A 17,776-nucleotide genomic window follows, 5' to 3' on the forward strand; every position below is an offset into this window, starting at 1 on the left:
CCTATACTTAGATTTCTACCTTTATATTATTTATATTTATAATTTTTATAATAAAAACCCTGCCTGTTGACAAATAAAAAACCCTGCTTTATTTAACTATTTAAAAATATTTTTATATTTTTAATTTTCATATTTATATTTATAATTTATTCTATATTACATGAGAACACACCTGCTCCTGCACCCCAGTGGGGCTCCCTCTCCTGGGGACCTTGGGGTGCCCCAATGGCATCAGAGCCCCGAGTCTTCACCCCCTTCTCCTCTATTTAGAAACTACACTGGAACTTTTTTCTGGAAACAAAGACATTACCTAAATCCTCTCCCCGTGTCCCAGACAGATGGATATGCAGTTAGTTGGCTGGGCAGCAGTTTCTTAAATAGAAGGATAAACAAAATGTGAACATTTTAGCTACAAGCAAATAGGCAAATCTGAACAAGGTACTGGTGGGTGACCACTGAAGTTATTTTGAAGCAATTTTTTAAACAATAAAATACTGATACCACAAAAATAAAACAAAAAGCTAACTACTGGCTAAGAAAAAATTAACTTTTGACAGCAACAACATTCCAACCACACAGGCTTTTTCCCAATGTCATATCTTATTACTACCTCTCTTGGGAATTCTCATCATGTATCCCAAAAGGAATAAATACCTTAGAGCGTCCTAAAGCAAAAAGTAGCACACATGAGCTCCTCACGCTCCCGGGAGGCCAGCACAGTGTGTCCTGAGTCTGCAACAAATTCTGCTCAGTGAGGGTCTGCAAACAAAGGTTCAACTGATGAACTGAGCTGATTTTAAAGAGAGGTTTTCTAAGCACTGAAGCACAACAAAGAACAAGCAGAAACAACTCTTTAAAAAATCTGCAAGTTTTATTTAGCATATATGCGACTGATTTCCACCCTGTGTTTCTCACTTTGATTTGTCTGTAGGTTCAGGAAGATGACAATGCACATTTTGCCTTCCCTGACTCCCCACAGCAGCTGAGCGCTGCTCCGTGTGCTCAGATCATCAGGAACTGGATTACACATACCCAGATGGACTGGAACTGCTGTGCTGCAGATTCAGGAGATGATGGCAGAGAGGGGCTGGCTGAGGCATCGTCCCAATTCCATTTCTGTGTGATGAGAAGCGGTTTGTTCCCAACAGCTGCAACAATCCTCAGCTTGCTTCCGTGGTGAGTACTGATGGCACACAAATGGCAGCCTGAGGAAATCGTGTTCTGGGCTCTAAGTGGTTGGGACAGGGTCTGATTTTTTGTTTTGTACTTGTATTAGTACAACAGGGCTCTAATGGATGAGATGGCAGCACAGAATTAAAAACTCCTTGATAGGATTACATTGACTTCTAGGAAAAGACAAAAGTCTATCACCCTTCTGAAATCTACTTTTAATCCAAAGCACACTGCTTGTCACTATGCTGCACCTTCCAGCATTTCAAAGGAGCTTACTTCTGAAGACCAGGAAACATTTATTTCTACAGAAACAATGGGCTAATCTATGCACTACTGTTTAATAGGGGATCTGCCAGCGTGCTAGTCCAGCCTAAAATGTGCTTTATTTCAGTCTAACATCCCCACAAAATTCTTCTCTTATCTCCCAACTCTGAAATCTTATTTTCCTTTAAAGCTTCTCATCATTAGCAATTTCCAAGTAACATGGTAGTTTTACAACATTCAAAAATGTCATGCTGGACTGTGCTAGAGAGTAATCTGCAAATATAAGCTTAGCAAAGTTTGAATTGACTTGTCCAGAGAAAAAACCTACAAGTGAACACCGACACCTGCCTAAAAAGAGCTAACAAGCCCCTGGCAGCTACCAGCATCAAAGCACAGGGTAAGGATAACAATACAGGGTAAGGATAACAATATCACCTTTTGTTCTCTCCAGCTTGTTTTCTCTGCAGTCATATTTTGCTTCTTATGATTTTTTTAGTCTCTGTATCTTCTTGGACAGCACCGAGCCTGACGACAAGGATACGAGAGTCTTTCCCTGCCATACAGAGAGAACCAGGAAAACAGTTTAAAAAAGAACAGGGTAGTTTGAAATTCATACTTCCAATGAGAAGCAGCACCTAACAAACAGAACAAAAGTAAACAAAGCATGATACCTCCCTGGGGACAGAAGACTTACAAACTCTCCAGGATTTACAATTCTAGCGACCAACCCCTTCAGAACAGCAGCCAAGTGTCCCATGAGGTGGTGCTGCACCAAAGAACGATCTGAGAGGTTCCAAAGAGCGAAATGCACAATATTTTGCAAAGCCATAAAATCTTGCAAAATAACAAAAATACAATAGATATAAACTACAGGGCAAGAGTAGAAGTGTTCACTTTGGGAGCTGGAACCATCCAGGTGAGCAACTGATAACTGGATCCTCACCAGAGTTTGAACCCTTCAGGACACAGAAGGGTTTTCCCCAGAAATTTCACAGACTGAGTTTTGATAGAAGTACACTTGCCAGATCCTCAGAAACATCACCCATTCTCCAGGTGTGTGGAGAGAACTGCAAATGGCTCTCACGTAGTTTGAGCTAGTTCTGTAAGGTCTCAGGGTGAATTTCACCAGATGCAACCAAACTGGGCAACTCCCAGTGGGAGAGAAGGAACCCAAAGCTTGTTTTACCCAAAGCTTGGGTAAGCAGAGCTCCAGCAAATACTGAGGAAACAGACATAACAGGGCAAAAAATAATAAACCATCTTTTGTTTTTCTCTTGCTTTTGTTTTTTTTTTTTTTTTTTTTTTTTTTTTTTTGTTGTTTTTTTTTTTTTTTTATTCGCATGAGCAAAAAATTAAGGAGAAGGTGAAAAACTCACCATTACTGAACATTTCATCATCTGTAAGCTGAGCATCCTTAGCATAGAGGACTCCAAAGTTAAAATTCACCAATCTCTGGGAAATAAAACCAAATATTATATAATAAACAGTCAAACACCAGACATAAAAATTTGTTTCCTCTAAGGACTTTCAGGTATGTATGTATCCCTACACATTAGAACATATACTTTATATACCATCTCCTAATACATAATAATTTACCTTTAAACTTTGATAGTATAGCATAAAATTATTAACTTAAATTGGTGATTTCTTATTATTAAGTTGGTGCTTAAAGTTATTTCTGCTGTCACGTTCAAAAAACATTAATTTTTTTTACTGTAATGAGCAATTGATTTCAAAGTCATCACAAACCCATCAAAATACAAAGCTGTATGCACTGGACGGGTCTGTGAGCTAGAAGTAGTTAGGCTTGTACTTCCCTCTTGCTCTTCCAGAACCAATAAATCCTGTCAACAAAATCAGGATCTTTAGCCCACTGCTGTGAAAGATTCTACAAGGATGATGGTTTGATTTGTGTTTAGAAGTTTTGATTTGAAATGGCCAGTTCAATGGATAAAGACAGTTTAAGTAGTATTACATTACTATTATTATTATTTCTACTATTATTATTACTATTACTGCTACTATTATTATAATCTGCTACTGGAAAAAAACAAACCAGTGGTATCTATACTTATTTACTTTTATTTTCAGAAAATAATAAAGAAAAAGAACTAAACAAAAAAAAGTCAATTCCTACCTTTTGTAGCTCAGGAAAAAAAATCTCTCTTGGGCTCTTCTCCAATTTATCAAGACTCATAGGACTGAAAGGCAAACGAAACAGTGCTTTATAGAAGGGCAAGTGCACATTTCAAGGCTGAACCACCAACTGATTGCAGTGACAGCAGTTACAAAAGGAATCGTTCCAAGAGCCTCTGTTAAATGGAATGTTCTGTGGAACTGCCATTTCTTTCCCAGAATACTAACTTCCAACACTTCCTAAACGTATTTTGTATTTTGAAATAACAGAAATTAGTGAGACTCTGTGTGGAGGTCAGGTTTAAATTTATTTCCTTCTAAAGCACAGAGCTCTGTTCCATCACCCTTCACCTCGGCTCTACACAGAATCACGGTGAGCATTTGAGGAGGGCTCAATAACCAATTCTATTTCACTCTTTTTCTAGTTCTCTCTCTCCTTCAATCAATCAAGGCAAGTGAAATGAAAAATGAAAAAAACAAGTTCAGCATCAAATTCACACTTTTTCCCTTTGTCTGGTGAAGAACAGGCTTTAAATCCACTTATTGCTACTTTCAACAATTAAGACTAGCAAAACCATTTTTACATGTTTTATAGGTTTATCATAAAAACCACAGAATGCAAGCTCTGAATTACAGGAAAAGGTACACAGGCAAATATCTAAATGGATCACTTATTTGTAAATACATACCTTGATAGAGATCGCACTGAGAATGTTTCTGTGGGACTCTAAGGGAGACAATTTCTGAATACCCTGTAAACAAGAAAAGCTAGGATATATTACAGAACATACCCACTTTTTCTACATATTCAAATAGGATTTTTAATAAAACAATTCAGTTAAAAAGAAGGAAGAAGACGGAGGTAATTTTACTCAGCTATATTTACTGCTGATTTCGGGAAAAAAAAAATGTCCCGGGTGCTGCAAAGAAAAAAAAAGTGAACCATAAACGCCTACAGTAGTATTTTAAAACAAGTGCTTGGATAAAAGAATCTCATGGAATGTGAAGTAGAAAAAAAGTGAAACCAGTATCAGACCTGCCTATTTTCTCACCACTTACAAGAAAATACCAAAAGCAGTATAAAGTCACTGCCTAAAACCGGTCATAGGACGTAACCAAGAACAATTTAGGCATTTGCTAATCTAGACAGAAACCTTTTCTGGATGCTAGTGTCAAATCACAAGTTTTGTCTTTGAGAAGCTCGACAATGCTGGAAAGCATTTTCCCTGGAGCTCGGGAGGGCAGGGGCAGAAGGGGGTGAGTTTGCAGATCGCACCTGCGCCATTCGAAGGATACAGCCCGCCAGCTCCCTGCGCTGGGCATTCTCCTGGCCATCTCTGGGTTTACCGGTCAGCGCCGCTCCATCCGTTTTCATGGAAGAAAGAGGCACGAGCACTAATGCAGGCAGCAGCCCTGTCATTCCGGCGATATCGCAGCGCTCTCTGCTCGCAACGCCCAACACGCTGCGGAGCCGCCTCCGCGGCCGCTCGTCCGCCTCCGCCCGCAGCACCGGCAGCAGCCCGAGGGAGACGGCTGCAGCTCGGGGGCTGCTGCGCCTCCGCCAGCCTGAGGGCAGCCGCCGCACCGGGACCGCGGGAGCGCCCGGCGCCGCTCGCCCGGGACGGCTCCTGCAGCTCCCGGCCCGCGGCAGCAAAGCACCGCCTCACCCACCACCATCGGCGGGCGGCAGCGCTCCCGCCCCGCCCGAGCTGAGCCCCCGCCCCCGGCACCGCTGAGTGAGGCCGAGGAACCGGGCGGACGCCCCTTCCGCGCTGCTCAGCTCCGTGCAAGCAGCCGGACGCAGGCTTCGCCCCTCCAGCATCGCTGCCGCGTCTCCGTCCCGCGCAGGAAAGGCGCCAGGAGCTGCCCGCGTGCTGCCCGCGTACAGCCCGCTCCCCCGGCGCACGGCCCCACACGGCCGCCTCGGCCCGCCAGCCACTCATATGCCACGTCGGCCGTTGCGTCACACGCCGCGCAGGCAGCATGGCCTGCCGGGAGTTGTAGTCTTGGGCTGACAGCCACGGCTCCGTCCTCCGCCACCGGGAGCTGCAGTCCCGCCAGGGCATCAAACGGGTCCTTCGCTCCTGGGCGGGGAAGGACCTGGGGCAGCACCACTCCTCCCGAATGCCCTCTCTTTTTCACTCCAACCCTTTTTTCTTTTTTTCACTCTGTTTTTCACCCCTTTCCCTTCTTTTCCCTTCCCTTCCCTCTTGCTCTCCTGCTTTCTTTCCTTTCCTTTTCTTTCCCTTTCCTTTTCTTTCCCTTTCCTTTTCTTTCCCTTTCCCTTCCCTTCCCTTTCCCTTCCCTTCCCTTCCCTTCCCTTCCCTTCCCTTCCCTTCCCTTCCCTTCCCTTCCCTTCCCTTCCCTTCCCTTCCCTTCCCTTCCCTTCCCTTCCCTTCCCTTCCCTTCCCTTCCCTTCCCTTCCCTTCCCTTCCCTTCCCTTCCCTTCCCTTCCCTTCCCTTCCCTTCCCTTCCCTTCCCTTCCCTTCCCTTCCCTTCCCTTCCCTTCCCTTCCCTTCCCTTCCCTTCCCTTCCCTTCCCTTCCCTTCCCTTCCCTTCCCTTCCCTTCCCTTCCCTTCCCTTCCCTTCCCTCCCCTCCCCTCCCCTCCCCTCCCCTCCCCTCCCCTCCCCTCCCCTCCCCTCCCCTCCCCTCCCCTCCCCTCCCCTCCCCTCCCCTCCCCTCCCCTCCCCTCCCCTCCCCTTCCCCTTCCCTTCCCTTGTATTTCTAATCTTGGTTTTCCTTTGTAGCTTTAGAATAAAAAAGCAGCAGTAGTAACTTTCAGGCTACCTGGGAGTAAAAAAAACCCCAAAACTATAATGATTGAAAGAAAACTATTTATTCCCTGGGAGCCTGAAATTTTCTACTGCTGCACGTGACATAGAGCTTTTATTCCTTCTTATATATAGTTGATATATTTTCTTTATACACCGCCCCCTGCCGTCTGCACCGGCGCACTGCAGGCACAGCGCTCCCTGCCGTCCGCACTGGTACTCTGCAAGCAGAGTGCTGCGGCATCGTTCGGTTCTGTTTAATTAAACTCGGCTAAATTCGGCTTGGTTTGGCTTAGGTCTAAAATCGTTTCTGTTCAGCTTTTCATCTAAATTCGGCTGTTTTGGCTTTTCGTCTAAATTTGGCTTTTCCGGCTCTTTGGCTGAACTCGGCCCGGTTGGGCTAAACTCGGTCATATTCGACTCTTTGTCGAAACGCGGCTAACGTCAGCTACACTCGGCTATCGGTTACACTCAGGTATCATCGGTTCTTCATCCAAAATCGGCAGTTTCGGTTACACACGGCTCTTTGTCTGAAGTCAGCTGTTTTCGGCTAAATTCGTATCTTCGGCTCAACTCGGCTGTTTTCGCCTCCACATGCTCTTCGGTTAAACTCAGCTATTTTCGGCCACACTTGGCTCTTCGGCTCTTCGGAACAATTCGGCCCGGCTCGGCTCGCTGAGGGCGGGAAAGCGGGCCATGAGAGGAACCCGGCAGAGAGAGGCATTTACCAACATGCCTGTCACAAACCCGCCAAAATACGGCTGCCCGCGGTGCTGCTGAGCCCACAGCATGTGTCGGATACACTTGAAACACCACAGAAATTCCCACCAGGGCTTTGCCAGCGTCAGTATTCCATGCAGGCAGCTGATTAGATCGATACAGGTCTTCTAGTTCCCCGCCATTTTCGCCGCCATTTTGAGAAGGTCAAGGAAAATCCGCGACATGTGCGACATGCCACTCCCTGGGTGGTGGCCTCGCGACTGCCTGTCGGCGCAGGGCTGCAGTACCCCGCTCTGCCCACAAGGTGGCAGCACTGCCACCCACCCCAGCCGGGGGCGCAGCGCGCCTCGGGGCCGCGGGCAGGGAAGGCGGCAAAAAAGAACAGGGGCGACCCCCGCTAAAAACTCCTCTGAAATAAATGCCCCCAAACAACCAGGAAGAAGAAAAAAACCCCTCCTGCCCCTAACCTAATAGGATAAAAAAGAAAAACAAAAAACCAAAACCGAGTAATTTCTTTTAAAAAATGTTTAAATATTTTTTAAAATATTTTTTCATAATAATACTCATCTTTTTTTTATAATATATATTGATGTATACTGTCTATTGATACATTTGATTTAGAAATAAATTTATATTCTATATTACATCTATCCTTATTACTTAAATTTATTTAAATATTTTTATACATATTTTTACATAGTAAGTATATATGTCTGTTTGGATTTTTACTTCTGTAAAACTTACAAGATTTAAAATAATTCCTCTGCCTATACCCGTATAAGAGCCAAAATGAACCCCTTTAATTTAAATGTATTAAAATTTTTTTTTAAAATTATATTTTTCATATTTACATCCACATTTATATTTAAACTGTGTATTGGTGTATAATGTTTAATTTTACATTTTTAATGTCCGATTAATTTATAAATTTATATTCTGTTTTACATCTGTTTGTAATCCTTATGTTTATTTATATATTTTTATTATTATTTTTATATATTTATTATTTATTTCTGTGTTAGGATTTTTACTTCTGTAAAACTTATATCATTTAAAAAAAACCCCTGCCTCCAACCAAATTAAAGCCAAAAAGAACCCTTTTTTTAAACTGTATTTAAAAATTTTTTAATTGTAGTTTTCAAGTTCACATTCACATTTACATTTAAAACGTATACTAATGTTTAGTGTTATTTATATTCTATATTACATCTCTTCCTGCTATTTATATTTAGTTATATTTTATATTTACATGTATATCTGGATTACATATCTCAATATTTAGAAATATACAACAATAATATCCATATTCATATTGTTTAAAATAAAAACCCTCCCTCTAACCCAATATGAACCAAAAAAACCCCCAAAATCTTTCTTTTAAACAATATTTCAATATATATATCCTTATGTTTTTATATTTATATTCACATTTATATTTAAAATGTATATTAATGTATATTGCTTACTTATACATTTATCTTTATCAATGTCAAGTTATAAAGAAATTTATGTTCTACATTACATCTACTCCAAGCACTTATTTATATATTTTTACACATATTTTATTATATTGACTATATATTTCTATGTAAAGATTTTTACTTCTGTAACAGTTGAATTATTTAAAAAAAAAACCCTGCCTATACTTAAATAAAAGCCAAAAAATTCCCTTTCCTTTAAAATATATTTACATATCTTTAAAACTATATTCCCATTTATAATTCCTATTGCGATACAATGTTATTCATACTCCATATTACAACTATAAATTTTAATAACATATATTTATATTTAAATTTATATTCATAGTTTAGTAAAATGTCTTTATATATTTATTGCACATTTCTATATTAAGATTACAATATTTATAATACTTAAAAATATTTTAAAAAACCTTGCCTCTAAACAAATACAAACCAAAGACACCCCTTAATTTACACAATATTGGAAATTCCATCTTCCCTCATAGCTTTAGTTTTAGTGTATTCAAAAAAAAGGCTGCTAGAAAATGAGCTCTATTGAAAAAAACCAAAACATGCCAAACCTAAGGTCACAGATGTTGCAAAAGCAGGGGAAAATGTCAAGGAGGAAGACAAAACTTGGCGGGGAAGATATGACGGACATGGCATGGATATTTTTAAAAAATAAAAGAAAAAAATCTTTCCAAAGTCAAAGCCATCAAAATGCAGGCAGGCCATACGCCATCAAGTGCAGGCACATGCAGCAAAGCTTGCCAAAATTGATCCCTACTGAAGGCCAAAACAGAAAAGGAGGACTTACACGCTGGAATGGAGATATCATCAAAGGAATAGCAATTGGAGGAGAAAAAAAGAAAATTTCAGAAACTGAGGGACTCTTAGGAAATGGCCCGGGATTATACGAGGTGCGGTGCAAAGGAGCAAAACATGACAAAACTAAGCTCACAGATGTTGCAAAAGCAAGGGAAAAAGTCAAGGAGGAAGACAAAACTTGGAGGGGAAGATATGAGGGACATGGCATGGGTACTTAAAAAAAAATGAAAAAAGAAAAAAATCTTTCCCAAAGTCAAAGCCATCAAACTGCAGGCAGGCCATACGCCGTCATGTGCAGGCACATGAAGCAAAGCTTGCCAAAATTGATCCCCACTTAAGGCCAAAACAGAAAAGAAGGACTTATAAACACACTGGAATGAAGATGGCATGAAAAGAATTGCAATTGGAGGAGAAAAAAAGAAAATATTTGGGAAATTTAATGACTGTAAGAAAATGGCCCGGGATTATATGAGGTGCTGTGCAAAGGAGCAAAACATGACAAAACTAAGCTCAGAGATCTTGCAAAACCAGGGGAAAAAGTCAAGGAGGAAGAAAAAACTTGGAGGGGAAGATATGAGGGACATGGCATGGATACATTAAAAAATAAAAAAAAAGAAAAAAACCTTTCCCAAAGTCCAAGCCATCAGAAGGCATGGCATGCCATCAAGGGCTGGGACATGCACCAAAGATTCCTCTATTGGTCCCCATTGTAATCACAAGATTCCTTTTCCCTTCCCAAAAGGAAATGAAAAGCAATCTTGCGATTCCCAAAAAAATGGCTTACAAATGCTCTGGAAAGGAGTTTGGTTCAAATGAAATGAAATTGAAAAAAGAAGAAAATCGGGAATTTTAGCGTCTTCAAAAAATACCCTGTGCAGAAATCAGGTGCATTGCAAAGGACCAAAACATGCAAAACTAAGATAACAGATGTTGCCAGACCATGGGAAAAAGTCAAGGAGGAAGACACAACATAGGGGGGAAGATATGAGGGACATGGCATGGACACTTCAAAAAAAACCAAAAAAACATATAAAAGTCTTTTCCAAAATCAAAGCCATCAAAAGGCATGGCATGCCATCAAGGGCAGGGACATGCACCAAAGATTCCTCTATTGGTCCCCATTGAAATCACAAGATTCCTTTTCCCTTTCCAAAAGGAAACGAAATTTCTTTCGAGAAGGGAAAAGGAATCTTGCTAATCCCAAAAGAAAGGCTTACAAACACTCTGGAAAGGAGATATATTCAAATGAAATGCAATTGAAAAAAGCAGAAAATCGGGAATTTTAGTGTCTTCAAATAATAGCCTGTGAGGAAATCAGCTGCATTGCAAAGGACCAAAACATGCCAAAACTAAGCACACAGATGTTGCAAAACAGGGGGAAAAGTCAAGGAGGAAGACAAAACATGGAGGGGAAGATATGAGGGACATGGCAGGGATACATTAAAAAAAAAAGAAAAAAATCTTTCCCAAAGTCAAAGCCATCAAAGTGCAGGCAGGCCATATGCCATCAAGTGCAGGCACATGCAGCAAAGCTTGCCAAAATTGATCCCTACTGAAGGCCAAAACAGAAAAGGAGGACTTACAAACACGCTGGAATGGAGATACCATCAAAGGAATAGCAATTGGAGGAGCAAAAAAGAAAATTTCGGAAACTGAGTGACTCTTAGGAAATCGCCCGGGATTATATGAGGTGCGGTGCAAAGGAGCAAAACATGCCAAAACTAAGCTCACACATGTTGCAAAAGCAGGGGAAAAAGTCAAGGAGGAAGACAAAACTTAGGGGGGAAGATATGAGGGACATGGCATGGACACTTCATAAAACAAAAAAAAAAAGAAAAAATCTTTCCCAAAGTCCAAGCCATCAAAAGGCAAGGCATGCCATCAAGGGCTGAGACATGCACAAAAGATTCCTCTTTTTGTCCCCATTGTAATCACAAGATTCCTTTTCCCTTCCCGAAGGGAAACAAAATTTCCTTTCGGGAAGGGAAAAGGAATCTTGCGAATCCCAAAAGAAAGGCTTACAAACACTCTGGAAAGGAGAAAGGTTCAAATGAAATCCAATTGAAAAAAGCAGAAAATCGGGAATTTTAGTGTCTTCAAATAATAGCCTGTGAGGAAATCAGCTGCATTGCAAAGGACAAAAATATGTCAAAATTAAGCTCACACTTGTTGCAAAAGCAGGGGAAAACGTCAAGGAGGAAGACAAAACTTGGAGGGGAAGATAGGAGGGACATGGTATTTTGGAGAATTTTGCTCATAAATGGCTTAAGAGGCAGCTGTGAGGGGAAAATTCTCACAGCCTGTGTCTGTAAACAGCTAAGTTCTCAAGCCTGTCTTCAATAACACGGAGGCCTTGAGAACTTTCATAACAGGATGAGAAAATAAATCTTGGATTCAATAACAAACCACAGGTATTGAAAACAAAACGAGGGGTTAGTGTTTGCTCTGTAGCCTATCGTGAGCTCAAATTTTGCAATATGTATAAGCCTAATTAACATAGTTATGAAAACCTGCATTTTGGATCAATAAAATGGAATTCGATGCTGATCAACAAGGATGGGTTGTCTCCCTGCGCTTTCAACATAATGGTGGCACCTGATCATGATACGGCAATGCACCACGAAGAAGCGAAGAAAATGGGTCAGGTCCTAAGCAGCGGGACGGCAGTAAACGCGATAAAAGGGATAAAAAACAAAGTTGAGTCGCGTTGTGCCTTGGGTGATCGTAACGGTGAGCCCGACTGAGACGTGCTTCACGGACCTTGAAGAGGCTGCATTCAGTGCTGGCAAATTAGGTATGAAAAGGCAAGCAGCATATTTACAAAAACGGCAGATTAAGGGGAAAAGTCAAAAGGATTTTACAGGACTTTGGACTTAAGGCTACGCTGGAGGGGTTTTCCTTAACCACCATACGGTTTACCAGTTAACTGAGTGGTGTGAATTTGGTGATTTATTATGGGAGGCTACTTTAGTGAGCGATAAAACTGCCAAGAAGCTAAGCAAGCCATGGCGGGTGATGTACGGTGCACTGTTTCAGCATGTCTCTGAGTGCAAGACAGCGGCCGCAGCTCGTGGCGCCTGTGGGGCTGTGCTACTCCGAACTTGGCATGGGCGCTCCGCCATGGGGAGCAGCCGCGGCGAGCGACCACCTGAAATGCTTCGCTGTAGCGGCCGTAGCAGAGGCAGCAGCGGAGAGAGTGGAGCCGAGCCGCCGCGGGGGGAGCCGAGCCGCGCCGCCGTGGAGGGAGCCACTCAGCCTGTAGGCGAGTCTTGCAAAACAAAGAGCCCAGCGCGGGGGTGGGGGGTTGGTTCACCCGCTCTGACACACGCACTGCGGGACTGGAGCGCTTTTTCCTGCGGGAGCGCTTCTCCCTCCGCCCCACAGCTGGCAATGTGACTTTTGTCAACAAAAGGAAAAGATTCCTGCTGCAATTGAGAAACCAGTGATGATAAAGAAACGACACCAAGGGCTATCAGGATATTTCTCACCCAAGTTAAAGGGACTTTTGTTCTTCCTAACAGAGACTTTAAACATCAGACTCCAAAATTGTATTTTGAAAAATTTAAAAATGTTAAGATGTGTTGGAATGATTGTATGAGTGTGCTTTTTGGTATAAATGCTGCAGCAAAAAAGTGAAAAAAGTTGTTTTAGCTTAGTATTTTAGAATCAGGGCTGTAAGTAAGTTATAGTAATTGCTATATTTTATTTTTATAGTAAGTTTTATTTGTTGTTAAGTAGTTTAAATTAAATTATCTATTAAGTGCCATAAAATATTAAATACTGTTGAGGTTAAGTTTTGTTAAGTTTTCTGTTAAGATTAAAATATATTAGGTTTAAGTTATGTAGAATTTAAAGTCAGTTAAGTTCTGCAAAGTTAAGTTCTGTTGGTTTGAAAATAAGTCTGCTAAGTTAAATATTTTAAGTGCTTTAAGTTTAAATGCTTTTGCTTATTTTGCTTTGTATTTTTGGTTGTGTTCAAGATATGGTTAGTAGAATGATAGAAAAACCTGGCATATTAACCTCCTTGTGCAAAAAAAAAAAGAAAAAAGACGGAATTTGTTGGAGAATTTTGCTCAGAAATGGCTTAAAAGGCAGCTGTGAGGAGAAAATTCTCACAGCCTGTGTCTGCAAACAGCTAAGTTCTCAAGCCTGTCTTCAAAACAAGGAGGCCTTGAGAACTTTCATAACAGGGTGAGAAAATAAATCTTGGATTCAATAACAAACCACAGGTATTGAAAACAAAAGGAGGGATTAGTGTTTGCTCTGTAGCCTATCGTGAGCTCGAGTTTTGCAGTATGTATGAGCCTAATTAACATGGTTAAAAAAACCTGCATTTTGGATCAATAACATGGAGTTCGATGCTGATCAACAAGGATGGGCCGTTTCCCTTCACTTTCAACAATGGCATGGACACTTCATAAAACAAAAAAAACAAGAAAAAGATCATTCCCAAAGTCCAAGCCATCAAAAGGCATGGCATGCCATCAAGGGCAGGGACATGCACAAACGATTCCTCTTTTGGTCCCCATTGAAATTGCAAGATTCCTTTTCCCTTCCCGAAGGGAAACGAAATTTCCTTTCGGGAAGGGAAAAGAAATCTTGCGAATCCCAAAAGAAAGGCTTACAAACACTCTGGAAAGGAGAAAGGTTCAAATGAAATGCAATTGAAAAAAGCAGAAAATCGGGAATTTTAGTGTCTTCAAAAGATAGCCTGTGAGGAAATCAGCTGCATTGCAAAGGAGCAAAACATGCCAAAACTAAGCTCACAGATGTTGCAAAAGCAGGGGAAAAAGTCAAGGAGGAAGACACAACTTAGGGGGGAAGATATGAGGGACATGGCATAGACACTTCATACAGCAAAAAAAAAAAAGAAAAAATCTTTCCCAAAGTTCAAGCCATCAAAAGGCAAGGCATGCCATCAAGGACTGAGACACGCAAAAACGATTCCTCTTTTGGTCCCCATTGTAATCACAAGATTCCTTTTCCCTTCCCGAAAGGAAAGGAAATTTCCTTTCAGGAAGGGAAAAGGAATCTTACGAATCCCAAAAGAAAGGCTTACAAATACTCTGGAAAGGAGTTTGGTTCAAATGAAATGAAATTGAAAAAAAATTGGGACTTGACTTTTTCCCCTGCTTTTGCAACATCTGTGAGTTTAGATTTGGCAGGTTTTGGTCCTTTGCAATGCACCTGATATAATCCCGGGCCATTTTCTTAGAGTCACTCAATTTCCCAAATTTTCTTTTTTTCTCCTCCAATTGCTATTCCTTTGATGCCATCTTCATTGCAGTGTGTTTGTAAGTCCTTCTTTTCTGTTTTGGCCTTCAGTGGGGATCAATTTTGGCAAGCTTTGCTGCATGTGCCTGCACTTGATGGCGTATGGCCTGCCTGCATTTTGATGGCTTTGACTTTGGGAAAGATTTTTTTCTTTTTTTTTTTTTTTCTTTTTTTTTTCTTTTTTTTTAATTATCCATGCCATGTCCCTTTTACGTTCCCCTCCAACTTTTGTCTTCCTCCTTGACGTTTTCCCCTGTTTTGCAACATCTGTGAGCTTAGTTTTGGCATGTTTTGGTCCTTTGCAATGCAGCTGATTTCCTCACAGGCTATTATTTGAAGACACTAAAATTCCCGATTTTCTGCTTTTTTCAATTGCATTTCATTTGAATATATCTCTTTTCCAGAGTGTTTGTAAGCCTTTCTTTTGGGATTCACAAGATTCCTTTTCCCTTCCCGAAAGGAAATTTCCTTTCCTTCCGGGAAGGGAAAAGGAATCTTGCGATTTCAATGGGGACCAATAGAGGAATCTTTGGTGCATGTCCCTGCCCTTGATGGCATGCCTTGCCTTTTGATGGCTTGGACTTTGGGAAAGATTTTTTCTTTTTTTTTGTGGTTTTATGAAGTGTCTATGCCATGTCCCTCATATCTTCCCCCCTATGTTGTGTCTTCCTCCTTGACTTTTTCCCCTGCTTTTGCAACATGTGTGAGCTTAGTTTTGGCAGGTTTTGGTCCTTTGCAATGCACCTGATATAATCCCAGGCCATTTTCTTAGAGTCACTCAATTTCCCAAATTTTCTTTTTTTCCCCCTCAAATTGCAATTCCTTTGATGGTATCCCCATTCCAGCGTGTTTTTAAGTCCTTCTTTTCTGTTTTGGCCGTGCTGGGACCAGCCTTGTTTACCTTATTCCCCAATGACCTAGCAGAAGGGATGGAGCGTTCCCTCCGCGTTTGCTGATGGGACAGAACTGGGAGCTGGGGCTGAGGCATCACAAGGCTCTGCTGCCCTTCAGTGAGACCTGGACAGGCTTGAGAGTTTAGCAGAGAAGGACTTATGAAGTTGCACTGGGAAACGCCTGTAGGAGAGCTTCAGGCTTTGAATTTTCCAGGCAACAGAAGTGTTTTAGTATAGTGGAGTCTATAATGTTGTCTTGTAATGTCCAGTCAGGAAAACCACTGCTTCTCTGTATGTTCTTTGTATGTCAAGAAAGTCTTTGGGAGAAACATGAAAGAATTCATAAACTTGCCCTGATATTATGTGGATTTTCACGATTTTCTGGAATCCCGGGTGAAGTGTAAGGATTCTACAAGGAAAGTGAAAGCAAATCAATAAATTTTTAAAGAATCAGAACTATTTCTAGTTTGTTCCTTGAAGAAGTTGCCAAACAAAGTCACTTTTCCAATACTTTGAAAGATCTTATAGGAAAAAGCTTAGGCCAAAAGTGCTGCTCTGTGTTTCTGAACAGCAACATGCATTTTGTGCTGATGCAAGGTTTGTACCAGGGTTTGGGGATTTTGTGTGTGTGCTTTGAATGTGAGTCTTTGCAGGTCTATTAATAATTAGACCATGTACTTAAGAGAACATGTTACTGTGTTGTGCTGTTCAGTGCTGAAGAGGGTTGAGACAGAGCAGGTAGCTCTGTGTATGTGTGTAACTTGCATGAGCAGCACGGAAGCAGTGCCCAAGGCCTGGAGAAGCAAACGGGTTCCCGGTGCTGAGGACAAAGTGTCCAGAGCTCGGGATTGTCAGGCCAAGCTCTTCTGGCTCCTTGTGCTTCGAGACCTGGCCGGGAGCCCTGCAGAGCCCCGAGTGCAGCTTCCCAACTTCCCCCCTCTTCCTCTGCCTCCTCCCTTCCTCCAGGGTAAAGGCACTCCCTGGCATTGCACTGGCTGTGCCTCCCTCCTAGACCAGTGAAGGGATCGTTTCCCAGCCAAGGTGGCTCTCCCATGGAGACAGGAAAATGGGCAAACTCCTGCTGCCCCAGCATCAGGCAGGTGCAGGGTGTCCTTGCCTGTCAGCCCCTGCCCTGCTTCCCAGAGATGCCACTGATTGTTCCAGAAGTCATGCATCTGGATTTCCAGGAGCATGTTTGCAGAGACACGAAAGAGAAAAATTGACAAGAATTGTTTGTGCTTCTCTTCCTGATTTTTTCCAATGTATTTTCTAGTAGGAAAGCATGGACCAAACTGGCAAAGTTCCTATAATGTAGGAAAAGCATCCTCCTGTATTTGACTTGAGTTGAGGACAGTTGCAAGCTCTCCTGTCAAATGTACACAGAAAATTCTCAGTGAATTTTCTGTCTTTCCGCTGAGTCAGTTTAAAAGATGACGTTTGTCAGAAGCTTAATACTAATTTTTCCATTTATAAAAAATGTCAAAGTTGTTAGTTCATAGGATGACTGGATAACGGAGGTCTGGAGGCAGCTGTGGTGGTGTCCAGGTTTAACTCCTGTACCCAATGGTGATTGACAGCAGCATCAAATCAGGTTCATCTCAGTTTTCTGCAGACAGGTCTTGAGGAAAACATTCGTTCACGTAGAGCAGGGTTTGAATCCCTGCAGTGCAGGAGACTCCGCAAGGGCTCTCTGGGCCACCGCCTGTCAGGGGCAGGAGCAGAAATTTCCCTTGGCCGGGGCCGGAGCCCTGGCGTGGCAGTGACTGAACAGCATTATTACTGCGCCTGAGTGGGTCGCAGCTGGTGATAGAGAGACGGTGAATCTTGTATCTTGATCAGAAGGCTTGATTTATTAAGATATTATATATAATACATTATGACTATACTAATAGAATATAGAGAGAAGTTTGCAGAGCAGCTAGGCTAGGCTAAGAATAGATAGAAAAGAATCTAAAACAAAGTTGTGGCCAAGGACTCAGTCCCCTGGCTTGCACTAGTGATTGGCCCTTAATTATAAACATAGGAAATGAGCCAATCAAGGTGTCCCTGTTGCATTCCCCAGCAGCTGATAATAATTGTTTACCTTGTCTTCTGAAGCCTCTGGCCTCCAGAAGATGCAGAAATCCGAAAGAAAGGATTTCTGTGGAGAAATGTCTGCGACACAGCACCTCCCTGCCCACAGTGCCACCCTGGATGGCTGCCCCAGGGCCTGGCATTTGACCCTGCACTTGCTGCAGGAATCCCGGCCCT

Source organism: Melospiza georgiana, chromosome 30, assembly GCF_028018845.1.
Source record: "Melospiza georgiana isolate bMelGeo1 chromosome 30, bMelGeo1.pri, whole genome shotgun sequence".
Classification (NCBI taxonomy): domain Eukaryota; kingdom Metazoa; phylum Chordata; class Aves; order Passeriformes; family Passerellidae; genus Melospiza; species Melospiza georgiana.